Raw genomic sequence first — 12,917 nt, 5'->3', positions numbered from 1 at the left:
AGTCCCAGATATTTTTATAGTTTCTAATTTAATATTGTTTTTGTCAAAAAAGTTATGCTGCAGAAAAATGGTCTATCTTGGTAAATATTTCATATGCACTGGAAAAAACATGCTGTTGGGTGGAATGCTCTATATATGTCAATCAGGTCAAGTTGGTTGATTGTGCCAACACTAATTTTCTGTCTACCTGTTCATCAGGTACTGAGGAAAGGGTACTGAGCGCTCCAACTATAATTGTGGCTTTGCCTATTTCTTTTTGCAGTTCTCTAAGTTTTTGCTTCACATGTTTCATAGCTCTGTTATTAAGTATATAAAATTTATAGTATCTTCTTGAGGAATTAACCTCTTTATCATTATGAAATAGCTTTACCTGGTAGTTTTCTTTGCTCTGGAATGAGTACATTTGATATTATTACAGCAGGTCCAGCTTTCTTTCCATTAGCATTAGAATTGTATCTCTTTTGCCTTTCTTTTACTAACCTATTTGTCTCTTGATATTTAAAGTGGGTTTACTGGGTAAGCCAGCATATAATTGGGTCATGCTTTTTTATGCAATCTGACAATTTCTGCTGTTTAACTGGGGTGTTTAAACCATCTATATTTGTGATTGTTGACAAGGTTATGTTGAAATCTACCCTCGTTTCCTGTTTTTGATTTCTCCCATCTGTCCTTTGTTCCCCCTTTTCCTCTTTTTCTGCCTTCTTTTGAATTATTTTATGTGATTCAATTTTATCTCCACTGTTGACTTATCAGCTGTATGTAATTCATTGTTTTGCTATTTTAGTAGCTGCTTTGGGGTTTGTAGCATCCATATTTAATTGATCATAGTCTGCCTTCAAGTGAAATTATATTTCTTCAAGCATATGAGTTTGCCATTTCTCCTGGCCTTTGTGCCATTTTTGTCATACATTTTATTCTATTTATGTTACAATCCCCCAACTCTGTTAAATTGTTATTTTTAGTTAAATAATTATGTTTTAAAGAGATGCCATTTAAAGAGCATTAAATAATAAGAAAGTGTCATATATTTAGTCATGTAGGTATGTTTCCAGGACTCTCCATTCTTTCACATAGATCGGATTTCCATCTGGTTTCAGTTTCCGGCAGCCTGAAGAATTTCCTATAACATTTCTTGCTGTGAAGGTCTTTCAGCTTTTGTATGTTTGAAGTACCTTTATTTCACCTTCATTTTAGAGATATTTACCCTGGTGTCGGCTCCTAGGCGGACAGTTTTCATTCAGCACTTGCACACAGTGCTCCGCTGTCTCCTCATTTGCGTTGTTTCCAAAGAGAAATCTGCCATCGTCTGTATCTTTGTTCCTCTGTGCGTAATTATGTCTTTTTTTCTGGCTGCTTGTAAGACCTTTCTCTCCATCACTGACTCGGAGCAATTTGATTATGGTGTGTCTGCGCATGTTCCTTGTGCTCAGGGTTTAAGATTGTTTGATCTAGGTTTATAGTTTTCATAAAATTTGGAGGCTTTTCAGCTATCATTTCTTCAAGTCGTTTTTCTGTCCCTCCCTCCCTCTCTGGGAACTCCAATTACACAAATCTTAGCCTCTGCCCACTGCCCCACAGCTCAGTCATGCTCGTTTTTTTTGCACTGTTTACTTAAGAGTACTTTTCCCCTCCTTGTTTTAGTTCGGATAGTTCTTACTGCTTTGTCTTCAAGTTCACTAATCTTTTCTTCTGCAACATCTAAACTGCTGTTAATCCCATCCAGTGTGTTTTGCATTCAGACATTTTAGTGTCAAACCTAGAAGTTTAATTTGGATCTTTCGTTCAGTGTCTTTACTTCACCAGGTCTCTACTTAAAGTCTCAAATATTTCCTTGAGCTTTCTGAACATATGGAATGTAGTTATAATAACTGCTTTAATGACCTTGTCTGCTAAATCTAACATCTGAGTCAGTTTTGCATCCGTTTCAACTGAATTTTCCCTGCCTAATGAGTTGTATTTTCCTGTTTCTTTCTACGCCTGGTAATTTTGATTGGATGCCAGACACTGTGAATTTTATCCTTTTGTAAGCTGTATATTTTTGTATTCCTATAAATATTTTTGAGCTTTGTTTGGGGATACAGTTACTTGGAAACAGTGTGAAACTTTTGGTTCTTGTTTCTAAGATTGTTCAGGGGCACATAGCAGCATTTATTCCGGGGCTAGCTGTTCTCCACTGAGTAGTCTGCCCAGTGCCCTGTGAATTATGAAGGTTTTCAGTCTGCCTGATGACAAGGCACTCTTCACAGTGTTGTGACAGCTCTGGGTACTGTTCCCTTTAATCCTTCTGAGTGACTCTTTCCCTGGCCTCTGGTGGTTTCCCCACACCCACACACTGATCAACACTCTGCTGGAAACTAAGAGAGACCCTCTGCACATCTCCAAGTTCTCTCTGTTTGCTGTTCTCTGCTCTCTGGCGCTCTTGCCTGCAAACTCTAGTCCATGTGCCACAACTACTGAAGCCTGTGAGCCACAACTACTGAAACCCACGTGCCTAGAGCCCGTGCTCCGCAACAAGAGAAGCCACTGCAATGAGAAGCCCACGCACAGCAACAAAGTGTAGCCCCCGCTTGCCGCAACTAGAGAAAGCCCGTGCACAGCAACAAAGACCCAATGCAGCCAAAAATAAATAAATTAAATAAATAAATTAAAAAAAAAAAAAAGATGATCCTGGAAGATCCCGTAGAGTCAGAAAGGAAGACTTAAGACAAAAACAAAACCCCACGATGAAGGGGTCTGCCAAAGGCACAATGGTGCTAAATAAAAGAGCTCCCAATGACCAAAGCTGGAACATTTTGAGGGAAAAAAAAAAGTCATTCCGATTATAACCCAAAGTATAAAAGGATATCCGTAAGTCCATACTGATATAAATAAATGACCAAATAAGGAAGTAAAATGGGGAGAAGAGACAAATATCCCCTGCAAACACCAATCTATGCAGACGCTCGGCCCTTAGGGACCCTCCTCCCGCGGGTGCCCCAGCCCGGCCCGGCCCGGGGAGCTCCTGGAGGGCCCCCCTCAGCCGCCTGTGCACAGCGCCCCCCAACCTGAGCAGAGGGCGGTGGTCCACGCTTTACAGAGGGTTCCGTTTGGGCACCAGGTCCTGGGCCGCGCGGCCCAATTCTTCCCAAACGTGACTCTCAAGGCGCAAAGCCACCCCCTCCACCCCAGGGGGTCTCGTGCCCTCCCTGGACGCCCCGCTGCCCAGCGCCTCGCGGTGCCTCTCAGACCATCTTCCAACTGTCTTCCGTCTGCTCCTCTCCGTGCTGCACGGCATGTCCTCTGCAAGCAGCTGTCCTGGGGACTTGCTCTTCTCGCTGTCTGCCGTTACTCGTGGGACTCTCACGTCCGTCACAGCCCTTGTCCCCCAGCTCCTTTCTCAGCTCTGCCAGCGCCCTCTCCCCGCACTCTGTCCCCCTGAGCCCCTCCTCCTGCGCACAGCTGAGCTCCGCTCCTGCCCCGGGGCCGCCTTCTCCTCCCTCCGGTGTCTGCAGGAGGGTCCCACGCTGGCTCCTCATCACTGCTCGTCTGTAGACGAGGGCAGAGACAGGACTGAGCCGGGGCGCTCCCACCAGCTGTGTCGCTCCAGAACGCTCGACTGCCAAGTTTCCTCACAGGTTCTGCTCTGGAAATGAGTTTCTGGTCTTAGGACATTTTTTGGTTGCAAGTGACAGAAACCCAACTCAAACTGAAGACAGAGCAGCCGGCACCCGTGCCCAGTGGGGCTGTCCGGTTCCTAGGAAGCCCCGGGCCGCTCTCCCCTATTCTCTGCTCAGGCTGGCTCTCTCAAGAGCCACACAGCGACACCCCCAAACACGGCCAGAAGTTTCTTCCCTCTGGCTCCAGCAAGAGTCTCCTGGCTTCTGAGCGAGCACTGGGGCCTCAGTCTTGACTGGTGCTGCGAGGGGGCAGGTGGGAAGGCGGCTCCACGGGTATCCGAAGGCCCTCCTGCAGAAGCTCCTTTGGGTGACTGTCTGCCTGCCTGCCAGGTGACTCACTGGGAGGCCTCTTGTCAGCCCCCACAGTACGGGGGACACGGCCCAAGGCACTGCCAGAGGCCAGCATGTCCACACGGAGCGCCGATTCCCCTCTCTTCTTCCCCATCTCACCGCTTAAGAGTCTGGATCTTGTAGAAAATGCGGCTGGAGCACCTGGGCCTTCCTCCTTCAGCTCCTCTCTCACCAGGTGCCCACCCACATCCGGTTTACCCCAAGGCCCACCCAAACCACAGACCCCATTCTGCCAAGTAAATGTCGTCAACGGTGCCCCCAAAATCCTCTTTGTTGGGCGAAAACTCAGCCCTGCTCAAGGCTCTGGCTTTCGCTCGTCTTCCCTGTCTGGCCGACATCCTCCTCTGGCTGTGGCTATTCCTTAGATTCACTGTAGATTAAATCCTGTTCCCTATTTTTCATTCTTTTTGTCCATTTCAGTGAGTTTCAGGGAGGAAAGAAGAATAAACAAGCCTCTACTCAGCCATCATTTCCAGAAGGCCTATGTTCCATTCTCCATGCTGTTTTTAATACGTTTTCCAAGTTCTGAACAATGAGCCCATGTCAGTTTCGTGTGGGCTGGTGGCACAAGGCCCCGCTCTCCCCGCTCAGCCAACAGGCCGGGCTGGCATTTCCGCCTCCACACCTCCCGCTGCAGCTGTTCTCACTGACCTCCCCACCCCCCCCACCCCCCAAATGCACGGGCCACGCTGTTATGCTGAAAATTGTGGCCCAACCTGTCAGCAAGTCATGGAATCAACCCGTAGGTCAGAACCAGCTTTTCAGACCTTTCTGGGAAAGGATGTCAGACCGTCCCCCACACAGAAAGGCTACTGCTGTTTGGAGTCAACTGGACGCAACGTAAAGTGAATCTCGGAGGCTGGTGCTGCCCTTCAAGCTCTCGGAAAGCTGCCACCCTGGGGATAGCACGTGGCTTCTGCCCGGCCTCGGGGTCGCATGACAGGCAATCAGGACACACAGACCCTGCTCTGCTCACCCGCGGTGTGTGTCCCCAACCCCTCACCTCCTTGGGCTTTCCTCACCAACAAAACCGCACCAGAGCCCCCGCAGGACCGTTTAGAGAGAACAATACCTCTATCACATGTTCACGAGCCAAGGTCTGGGACACAAGCTGGCCTGTGACGGGAACAGCCAAACACCAGCGTCCTGTTCGGGCTCCCCAAACCTTCCAGGCGCACAGCGCCCTGGCTCCCAGAGGAGGACGGCGCAGCAGGGCTGTCGTTCTGCACGACGCCGACGCCAGCCCTCCCGTCGCCTCCAGCGCCCACGCGACAGCCAGTCCCGACCCCTCCAGGCTGAGCCCCCAGCCGCCTCAGCCCCACAAGACGATGCGGGGGCGTCGGCGAGGGGGCGGGGGTGCAGGACAGAGACGGGGCCTCCAGAAGGAGCGCTTCGAGGCAGAGGATGTTTCCTGACTACTTCAACCTCCTTGTGATTGTTTAAGAACACACTGAATTAGAATAGTGCCTTCCGCTCGTTCCCACCCCAGCGCCCAGAGCTCTGCTCCGTGAATCAGCAGCGCGCACCGGAGCGAAAGGCCTGGCTGCTTCCATGAAGCTCGGGGGAAGCGCGGACTCTTCCCACACTCACTCCGGGGGCCACGTGGGACCGTGCGCAGCCCCGCCCCCCCCCGCCCAGGAGAAGACAGAGGGTCCCTGAGGACAAGGAAACTCCTGAAAACGCTGCGGGACGCCTGAAAGCACAGAGAAGAGCGGCAACAGGCCGTCTGCCCAGGGCTCGGTGGTTTCCTAGGGCGCTTCTCACCCGCCCAGCGGGCGAAGGTGGCCCCGGGGCAGGTGGTCAGGCTTCCCGTGGGTCCCGTGTGGAGACGCGGACGCCTGGCGTCTCCCTGCCCCGCTCTCTGCTCAGTCTCGCGCTTCGGGCCTCCCCCACTTACGGATCTGGATGTTTTGCCTGTTTCCACGGGTGACGTAACGGGAGGCTGCGAAAGGAAGCTCCCGGCAGGGTCGGCCGGGCCGCCCTCACCCTATCCTAGCCCGCTCCCCAAAATGCTCCATGCACACCCCTCACCTGAAGGAGGTCTGCTCCCTTGAAAGTCACCGCAGGAGGGACACCCTCCCCGCCAAGGCCCCTCGAAGACCCCCTGTCGGTGAGCCGGAGGCCGGCTCCGCCCCGGGGCCCAGCTGCCCTAGCTCAAGAGGACGGGGAGCCCCTGGACCCAGCACCTGGGCTCCGCAGCCCCGCCTCCTGAAGAGCGCCTGGCGCAGGGGAAGTAAAGACACCGAAAAACTCACAAACGGCTCACTGGGATGTGACGACGGCTGCCCTTTGCCGAGTGCGCACCGACCTCACCACGTGGTCGCTCGGCGCCCTTCCCCCGCTGCGCGGGCAGGTCAGCTCGTCCTTGTCCCACAGACCCGGCCGGTTCTGAGGCCGGAGCTGCGCAGGGGCAGCCGGACCGCCGCTCGCTCCTCCCCGCCCCCACTGCAGGAACGCTCCGGTCACACGTGGGCGAGAAGGTTCTTGATTCCAACTTCCTACGCGAGTTCTGGAACAGAGACGCTCTGTGCCGGCTCCTGATAGGGTCTGCTTGGAGCACGAGCCCCAGGAAGCTGCAACCCGCAGGCCGGGGGCCGAGGGGAACGCTCTGCCCGGTGCCGCCTGCGTGGCGCGGTGTGTGAGCCTCGTGAGCGTGTGAACACGTGTGAGCACGGCGCCCATCGCCCGCCGGAGCGACAGCCTGAGGCCTGATGGGGCCTGGGACGCCCGCCTCCGTGCTGCACCCCACTCCCCCGGGGCGCTGAGACGGCAAGGGCAGGGAAGGGGCCACGGCAAGGGCAGGACATCCCAAGACCCCTGCAGCCCACAGCCACTGGCGGTACCCTCGGCGGGCAGGGCTGGGCACTGGGACACTGAACAGCACCCTCCACCCACTGGTGTGTCCAGACAGACGGGAGCCGCCTCTAGGAGGCCGCCCAGCCCTGCCCTGCTCACCCCGGCCTGCTGTCCTCCCCAGCTCCACGCAAGGTGGTAGCGGCCAGCCTGCACAACCTTGCGGTCCTGCCTGCTGTGGCCTGAGTCGCTCCCCTAAGCCGACTGCCTCCCTGAGGACCTCCCTGCCCCCAAGGCTGAAAGGCCAGCAGATATTTCTGGAATGCAAAGCTGGCCAATTCCCACCAGCAGACAGACCACGCGGCTGAACACAGACCAGCGAAGAGGTGGCCCAGCCAGGAGGTGGAGGCCTTCTCAGGCGGCAGCAGAGGAGGGGGCCTGCGTCCACGGGGTCAACAGCGAAACCCAGAGATGCTGACCAGCAAGGAGTCCCGAGGTCGGCAAGGTCACGTCTCAGAAACAGGAGGAAAATGTGGTTTCTGCCACAGAAGCAGCAGCAACGCCTCCCTCCCACGACCCATCAAGCAGGGAGGAGGGAGCGGAGCAGGAGGGAGGGTGATATATGGTTCCCAGTCGTCCTCACAGCTCTCAGGCCCAGGGGAGCGGAGGCACGGGGTGACCACAGGCTTCGTCAGGACTCACTCGAAGTGAGGGACGAAATATGAACCAAACACGGAGGAAAGGAAAACAAAGTGGAAACCTTTTCTCTATCCGACGGAAGACCATCAGGAAACACAGATCTGGGCCCTGCACACCTGCAGACGGGGCCGGCAGTCACAGTAACAGACCCCACGGGTCCCACAGGGCCCTGTGCAGCAGGCCTGGGGCAAGCCCTTCTGTCAGACAGCGTCTGAGGGGGCTTCCCCTTCCTGGGGGCCCGGAGGGGGATGTCCCATCCAGTTCCTCGCTGAAGGTTCCAGAAAACCACTGATAAACATGAGGAACGTTTCATCAAATCAGACCGTCAGAGACTCCTTTCTGCCAAGTTCCAGTAGAAGAAGAGACGGTGCCTTCCTGGCAGGGCCAAGCCTGCCAGGCCACTGGGAGAGCTGGGACCCGTTGTGCAGGGGACACGCCCCCCACCAACACACACACAGGAGGCTTGCCCCAGGACCTACTGGGAGTAAAGACTTCAGAGAACACTGCCATTTCTGTCACAATAATGAAATAGACAGCTTTGACCAACCCTCTTAAGAGAGAACAAACACACTATTATGACAGTTCTAAACTACTGAAAAAAAATTTTAACCCATTGATGAGATAGGGAGAAAGTTCGGAACCTCAGAGGGCAAAAACTAAGTAAAACCAGCAAGAGGGGAAATCAAGGCACCCCTCTGCTGCCTGCATCTGAGGGCCTGGCTGATCTTGAGCATTTGTACTGCTTAGAAGAGGCAGGGGAGCGAACAGAAAGCCTTGGATGTGCCCACGTGATCACCCTCTCGGAGACACCCCCAAGGCTGAGGCCCCGAAGGGCCACTAGGAAACCCAGCCCTCCCACCCTGAGGAGGCAGGAGCTGCGCGGGGGGAGGGAGAGGTCAGCCCACACCCGGGATGGAACTAAACAGACTCACAGTGTTCTAAGAGCACTGAATTGTTTGGAGGAGAGTAAAAATATCAATTAATTTAGATTTTGATAAATGAATTCTGTGTGTTAAAATATCCAGGGCAGCCACTATGGAAGCCAAGTGAATGAATTCCAACCTAGTTGAGGAGAAAAAAAGAAATAAAAAAGATCAACCCAAAAGAAGTTAAGGGCTTCCCTGGTGGCGCAGTGTTTAAGAATCCGCCTGCCAGTGCAGGGGACATGGGTTCGAGCCCTGGTCCAGGAAGATCCCACATGCCACACGGAGCAACTAAGCCCATGCGCCACAACTACTGAGCCTGCGCTCTAGAGCTGGCGAGCCACAACTACTGAAGCCCGCGCACCTAGAGCCCATGCTCTGCAACAAGAGAAGCCACCGCAATGAGAAGCCCGCGCACCGCAACTAAGAGTAGCCCCTGCTCCCCGCAACTAGAGAAAGCCCGTGCATGGCAACAAAGACCCAACGCAGCCAAAAAATAAATAAATAAATAATAAAATAAAATAGAAGTTAAGAAAGGAGGAAAAAAGTAATCTGTCCCCAAATAACAGGACAAATAAAGTGTGAAATAAGACTGTAAAAATAAATTCAAATATAATAATTTTCATAAACATAAATGGACCAGCAGTCTAGGTAAGACAAAGACTGTCAGACCAGATTTTTAAAGATCCAGATACATTCAAACATAAGGATGTGAAACTGTGAAGGTCAAGAATGGACAAGACACTCTGACCTGAGGGAAAGCTGGTGCGGCCCTGGGGTGTGGGCAGAAGACACCTCCAGAAGCAGGCCTGACGGGCCGGCCCACCGCACGGTGGGGTCGGGGGGCCTCACATCCGTGAGAAGGAAGAGCCGGCACAGCTAACCAGGCTTCATCTCAGGGGACCATCCTTGGAACATCTCTGAAAACGGACCCCATACCAGGGCATAAAAGTCAGAGCTCCCAACAAAGGTCAAAGGCCCAGCGGCTCAGGCACAGCCCCACCCATGGGATACAGCAGTGAGTCAGGGAGTGCGAAGGCCCGGCCCCAGCAGTCATCTGTGGTCACAGCTCGTGGGAAAAAGGAAGATATATGCACCGCTTCCACAGCCTCAGGGTCACGGCTGAGAAGCGACCTTTTGGGGAGGGACGGGAAAGCTGGCAGGACCATCATGTGCTACGAACAGGTGAGGGTGCAGCTGCCTGCAGCGGCGTCCTCTCTAAGGAACCTAGAACCACGGTCATCCCAAGGGCACCGGTCTGCACCTGCGCACCACCCCACCGCGCTCCGGGGGGCGCCTGCGCTCCCTGTGCAGCACACATGGGAGAGCAGGTCACGATAGAGACAGCCTTCTGTATGCACAAGGGCAATCACCCCACAAGCAACTATGAGGACGAGGACGGGGTGGGGGCAGGAAGCGTGGAACCCACAACTCAGCAGGTGGCCTGAGTGCAACACGACACTGCCCCGACCGCCTGTGAAGACGCATTTGCTCCACAAAACTGCCTCAGCTAAACTGGCACAGACCTTGCCCTGGCTACATCATTTACTAAGCGCCTACTGTATACAGTAAAACGCTTGGGAAGAGCTGTACAAACACCATCACATTTCCTCTTGCACACCTGGGGACGCGGCAGCTGTGTCCGTCCTCACCTTACAGGACAGAAAACAAGGTCCCGTTTCTAAAAGGCCAGCGTCTGAGCTCACGTTCCGGAGCTCCTGCTGGGCCCAGCACGTGCCACAGGAGCTGGCCTGTCTGTCTATGCTTCTCTCCCTCCTGTCTGCTAGGAGCCCTGCTCCCTGGGGCTCTCCAGGTGTGTGGTTTTTTTTTTTTTTAACGTCATTAGATTTTTTTTTTAATATTTATTTATTTATTTGGCTGCGCCAGGTGTTAGTTGTGGCACGTGGGATCTTTGTTGCGGTATGCAGGATCTTTAGTTGCAGCACATGAACTCTTAGTTGCAGCATGTGGGATCCAGCTCCCTGACCAGGGATCGAACCCAGGCCCCCTGCATTGTGAGCGTGGAGCCTTAGCCACTGGACCACCAGGGAAGTGCCCCTCCGGGTGTCTGAGTGGAGGCCCCGCCTGCACCCTTCCCCATGGGACGGGTGCAGGGCAGAAGCAACGTCCCCGAGGATCCCAGGAGAAGACACGCCCTGCCTGCTGGAAGCGCCAGCTTGGGGCTCGGGGCCTGCAGCTGCTGGGCCACTTTGTCCCCAACAGGGAGAGGCTTCTCAAAAAAAAAAAAAGGAGGCAGAAATAAATAATAGGAAAAAAGAGAACGACCACCTGGCATCTGGATCCAGCCACCCCTGAAGGAGGTACTTCTCAGTACCTGTCCAAATGAGAGGACACGGATCCCTTGTCCTAAAGCTGGGATGCACTGGTGATCAAAAGAGCCCTCCTGGGGCCATTTAAGCCCCCACACCTGCTGATGTTATGAGGCGGCAGGGAAGAGAGAGGGAAGGGGGAGAAGGGGGCCAGGGCACAGTGGAAGGGAGTCTCCAATCCCACCCCTTCTCCAAGGGCCTTGGTTGCAGCAGGCTGCCCCTCCAGGCTGCGGTACAAAAGGTAAGGAGGATTCACCAAGTCCTCAAAAAGCTGCACCCCCGAAAGAGCTGGCGCTTGCGGAGTGGCTGGGGGCATGCAGGCTGTCACCCAGCCTGTCACCTCAACGTGGATAGCGCCCAGGGCGGCTCCTCGTTCTGTGGTCATCGTAATATCCAGAGTGAAGCCACTGAAGGGCTGGGACCGAATGACAGGAAAGCGGCAGCAAACACTCAGAGCTGGAGAGCGGTTCTCACACCCGGAGGAGACAGCGATGCCCAGAGATGGTCGCTCCGCCACCACGAAGGGCCACCAAAGAGAGGACGAAACAGGACAACGCAGCCTCAGGCACACAGACACCTGAGCGAAAGGAGACCCAGACACAGCCGTAGCGGAAGAACTTTAAACCTCTCCCTGGATAACCAACAGAGTAAGCAGAGGACAAAATCAGGCCCACAGCTGTCCCGAGCGGAGCTGACCTGCAGGTAAGCGCGCTGCCAGCCCCCTCCGGTGTCTGCGTAACCTCAGCCGCCAGCCGCTTCCCGACCCCGTCAGCCCTGGGGTTTTAAACAGCGCACACGGGATGGATCATGTGCTCCTCGAGATCTCAACTGTTACCCTGATCCCCAGAGCTGCCGGTTCACTCTCCACGGGCTTTTTCTTAGAAAACTGGGAGAAGTTTTCTACATGTTCAGAGCAGGGCGTCATCCGCTGCGGCGCCCCGTGCGACGGATTTCCCGCTTCGCCGCACACCACACGGCGCTCGACAGGTGCACGAGTAGCAAGCGGGGTGGCAGCACGGGCCGAGCCAGGGCAGCACGACGGGTGCAAGAGGCAGGGAGGCGGCGCGTCAGGGCAGCTGCCACACCAGCAGGCGCTGACTCAGCGCGTCAAGCAGGTGGTCGGCCACACGCACCTGGGTCGGGACGAGGTCCACGTTTTGGACGCAAGCTTAGGAGAAACCAGCACACAGCAGGAACTCCACTTTCCTGCCCAGCGTGTTTGCGGGCACAGCGAACGAGCAGAGACGACAGAGGTCAGGGCTCGAGGAGGCGACGAAGCCCTCGTGGAGAGGGTGCTGGCAGCCTGCGGAGGCAGGCGGTGGCGGACGGGCTCAGGAGAGCAGGGAGGAGGGACAGCAGGTACAGGTGCGCCAGGTACAGGGATGCGGGGTGGTAGCCTGGGGAGAGGCCAAGAGCTGTTTTGTTCGTTTTTAAGCTGTGAGGACCAACAGCAGGCGGCACCGGAAAGCACCACGACAAAGGTGGGCAGAGGGCACCGACGTGGCGTCACGGGGCCTCGTTTCAGCTGAAAAACTCCAGAACACTTGTTACTGAGACGCGTGCGCCGGAGCTGACAGGCTCCTGCTGGCATCACAGAGTCCCGGCCCAGCGTGGGGTGCCCAGGGACAGGCCCTGCTCCGGGAGACCTTCGACACACTCTCCACTGACCTCTCTTCACACCAAGACTCTGGACGTCCTCACACGAGCAGCCTGTCTACTTCAAATGCGAGTCCAGAAAGCAAGAACCGTCTTCTCCAATCCCCCCGGAGCCTAGGCGCCCGTCCTCCCTGGGCCTGACCTCTCCAGGCACTCAGCTGCCAGTACACGGAGCTGGGGGAGCCCACAGACGGGCACACGTGGAGCGAGGCGTCCTCCAAGGGCGCTGCAGTGGAGCCGGTGAATATGGGAAGTGAAGAGGACCCTCCAGCCCAGCCGCTGAGGGCAAGCCCGGGGTCCCGGCAAACAGAGGCGGCCGGCGGGCACAGCGTGGGCTCCGTGCTCTGCACCTTCCACCCACAGGCAGCCCCGGGGCACCGCCGTTTTGGGACCGCCTTCCCTTCTGCGAGACCTTCTTCCTGGCTCCCATTTCTTCTCTCTGTTTCCTGAAAAAGGGCAGGTGGGAGCTAAGTTTTTGAAAATGTATGTGTCCGAAAAGGCCTTTATCC

At 55.1% G+C, this 12,917-nt stretch overlaps 1 protein-coding gene across 8 annotated transcripts in view; it reads right to left on the bottom strand.

Annotated features, from left to right (window-relative positions):
- The window catches only part of ARHGAP39 (Rho GTPase activating protein 39), an 83,389-nt gene that overhangs the window by 46,973 nt on the left and 23,499 nt on the right, over nt 1-12,917 (bottom strand). The gene's annotated exons all lie outside the window — the stretch shown is intronic.

This window comes from Balaenoptera ricei, chromosome 17 (assembly GCF_028023285.1).
Source record: "Balaenoptera ricei isolate mBalRic1 chromosome 17, mBalRic1.hap2, whole genome shotgun sequence".
Taxonomy (NCBI): domain Eukaryota; kingdom Metazoa; phylum Chordata; class Mammalia; order Artiodactyla; family Balaenopteridae; genus Balaenoptera; species Balaenoptera ricei.
The sequence above is the reverse complement of the archived record's forward strand: the minus strand, read 5'-3'. Positions and strand labels throughout refer to the sequence as shown.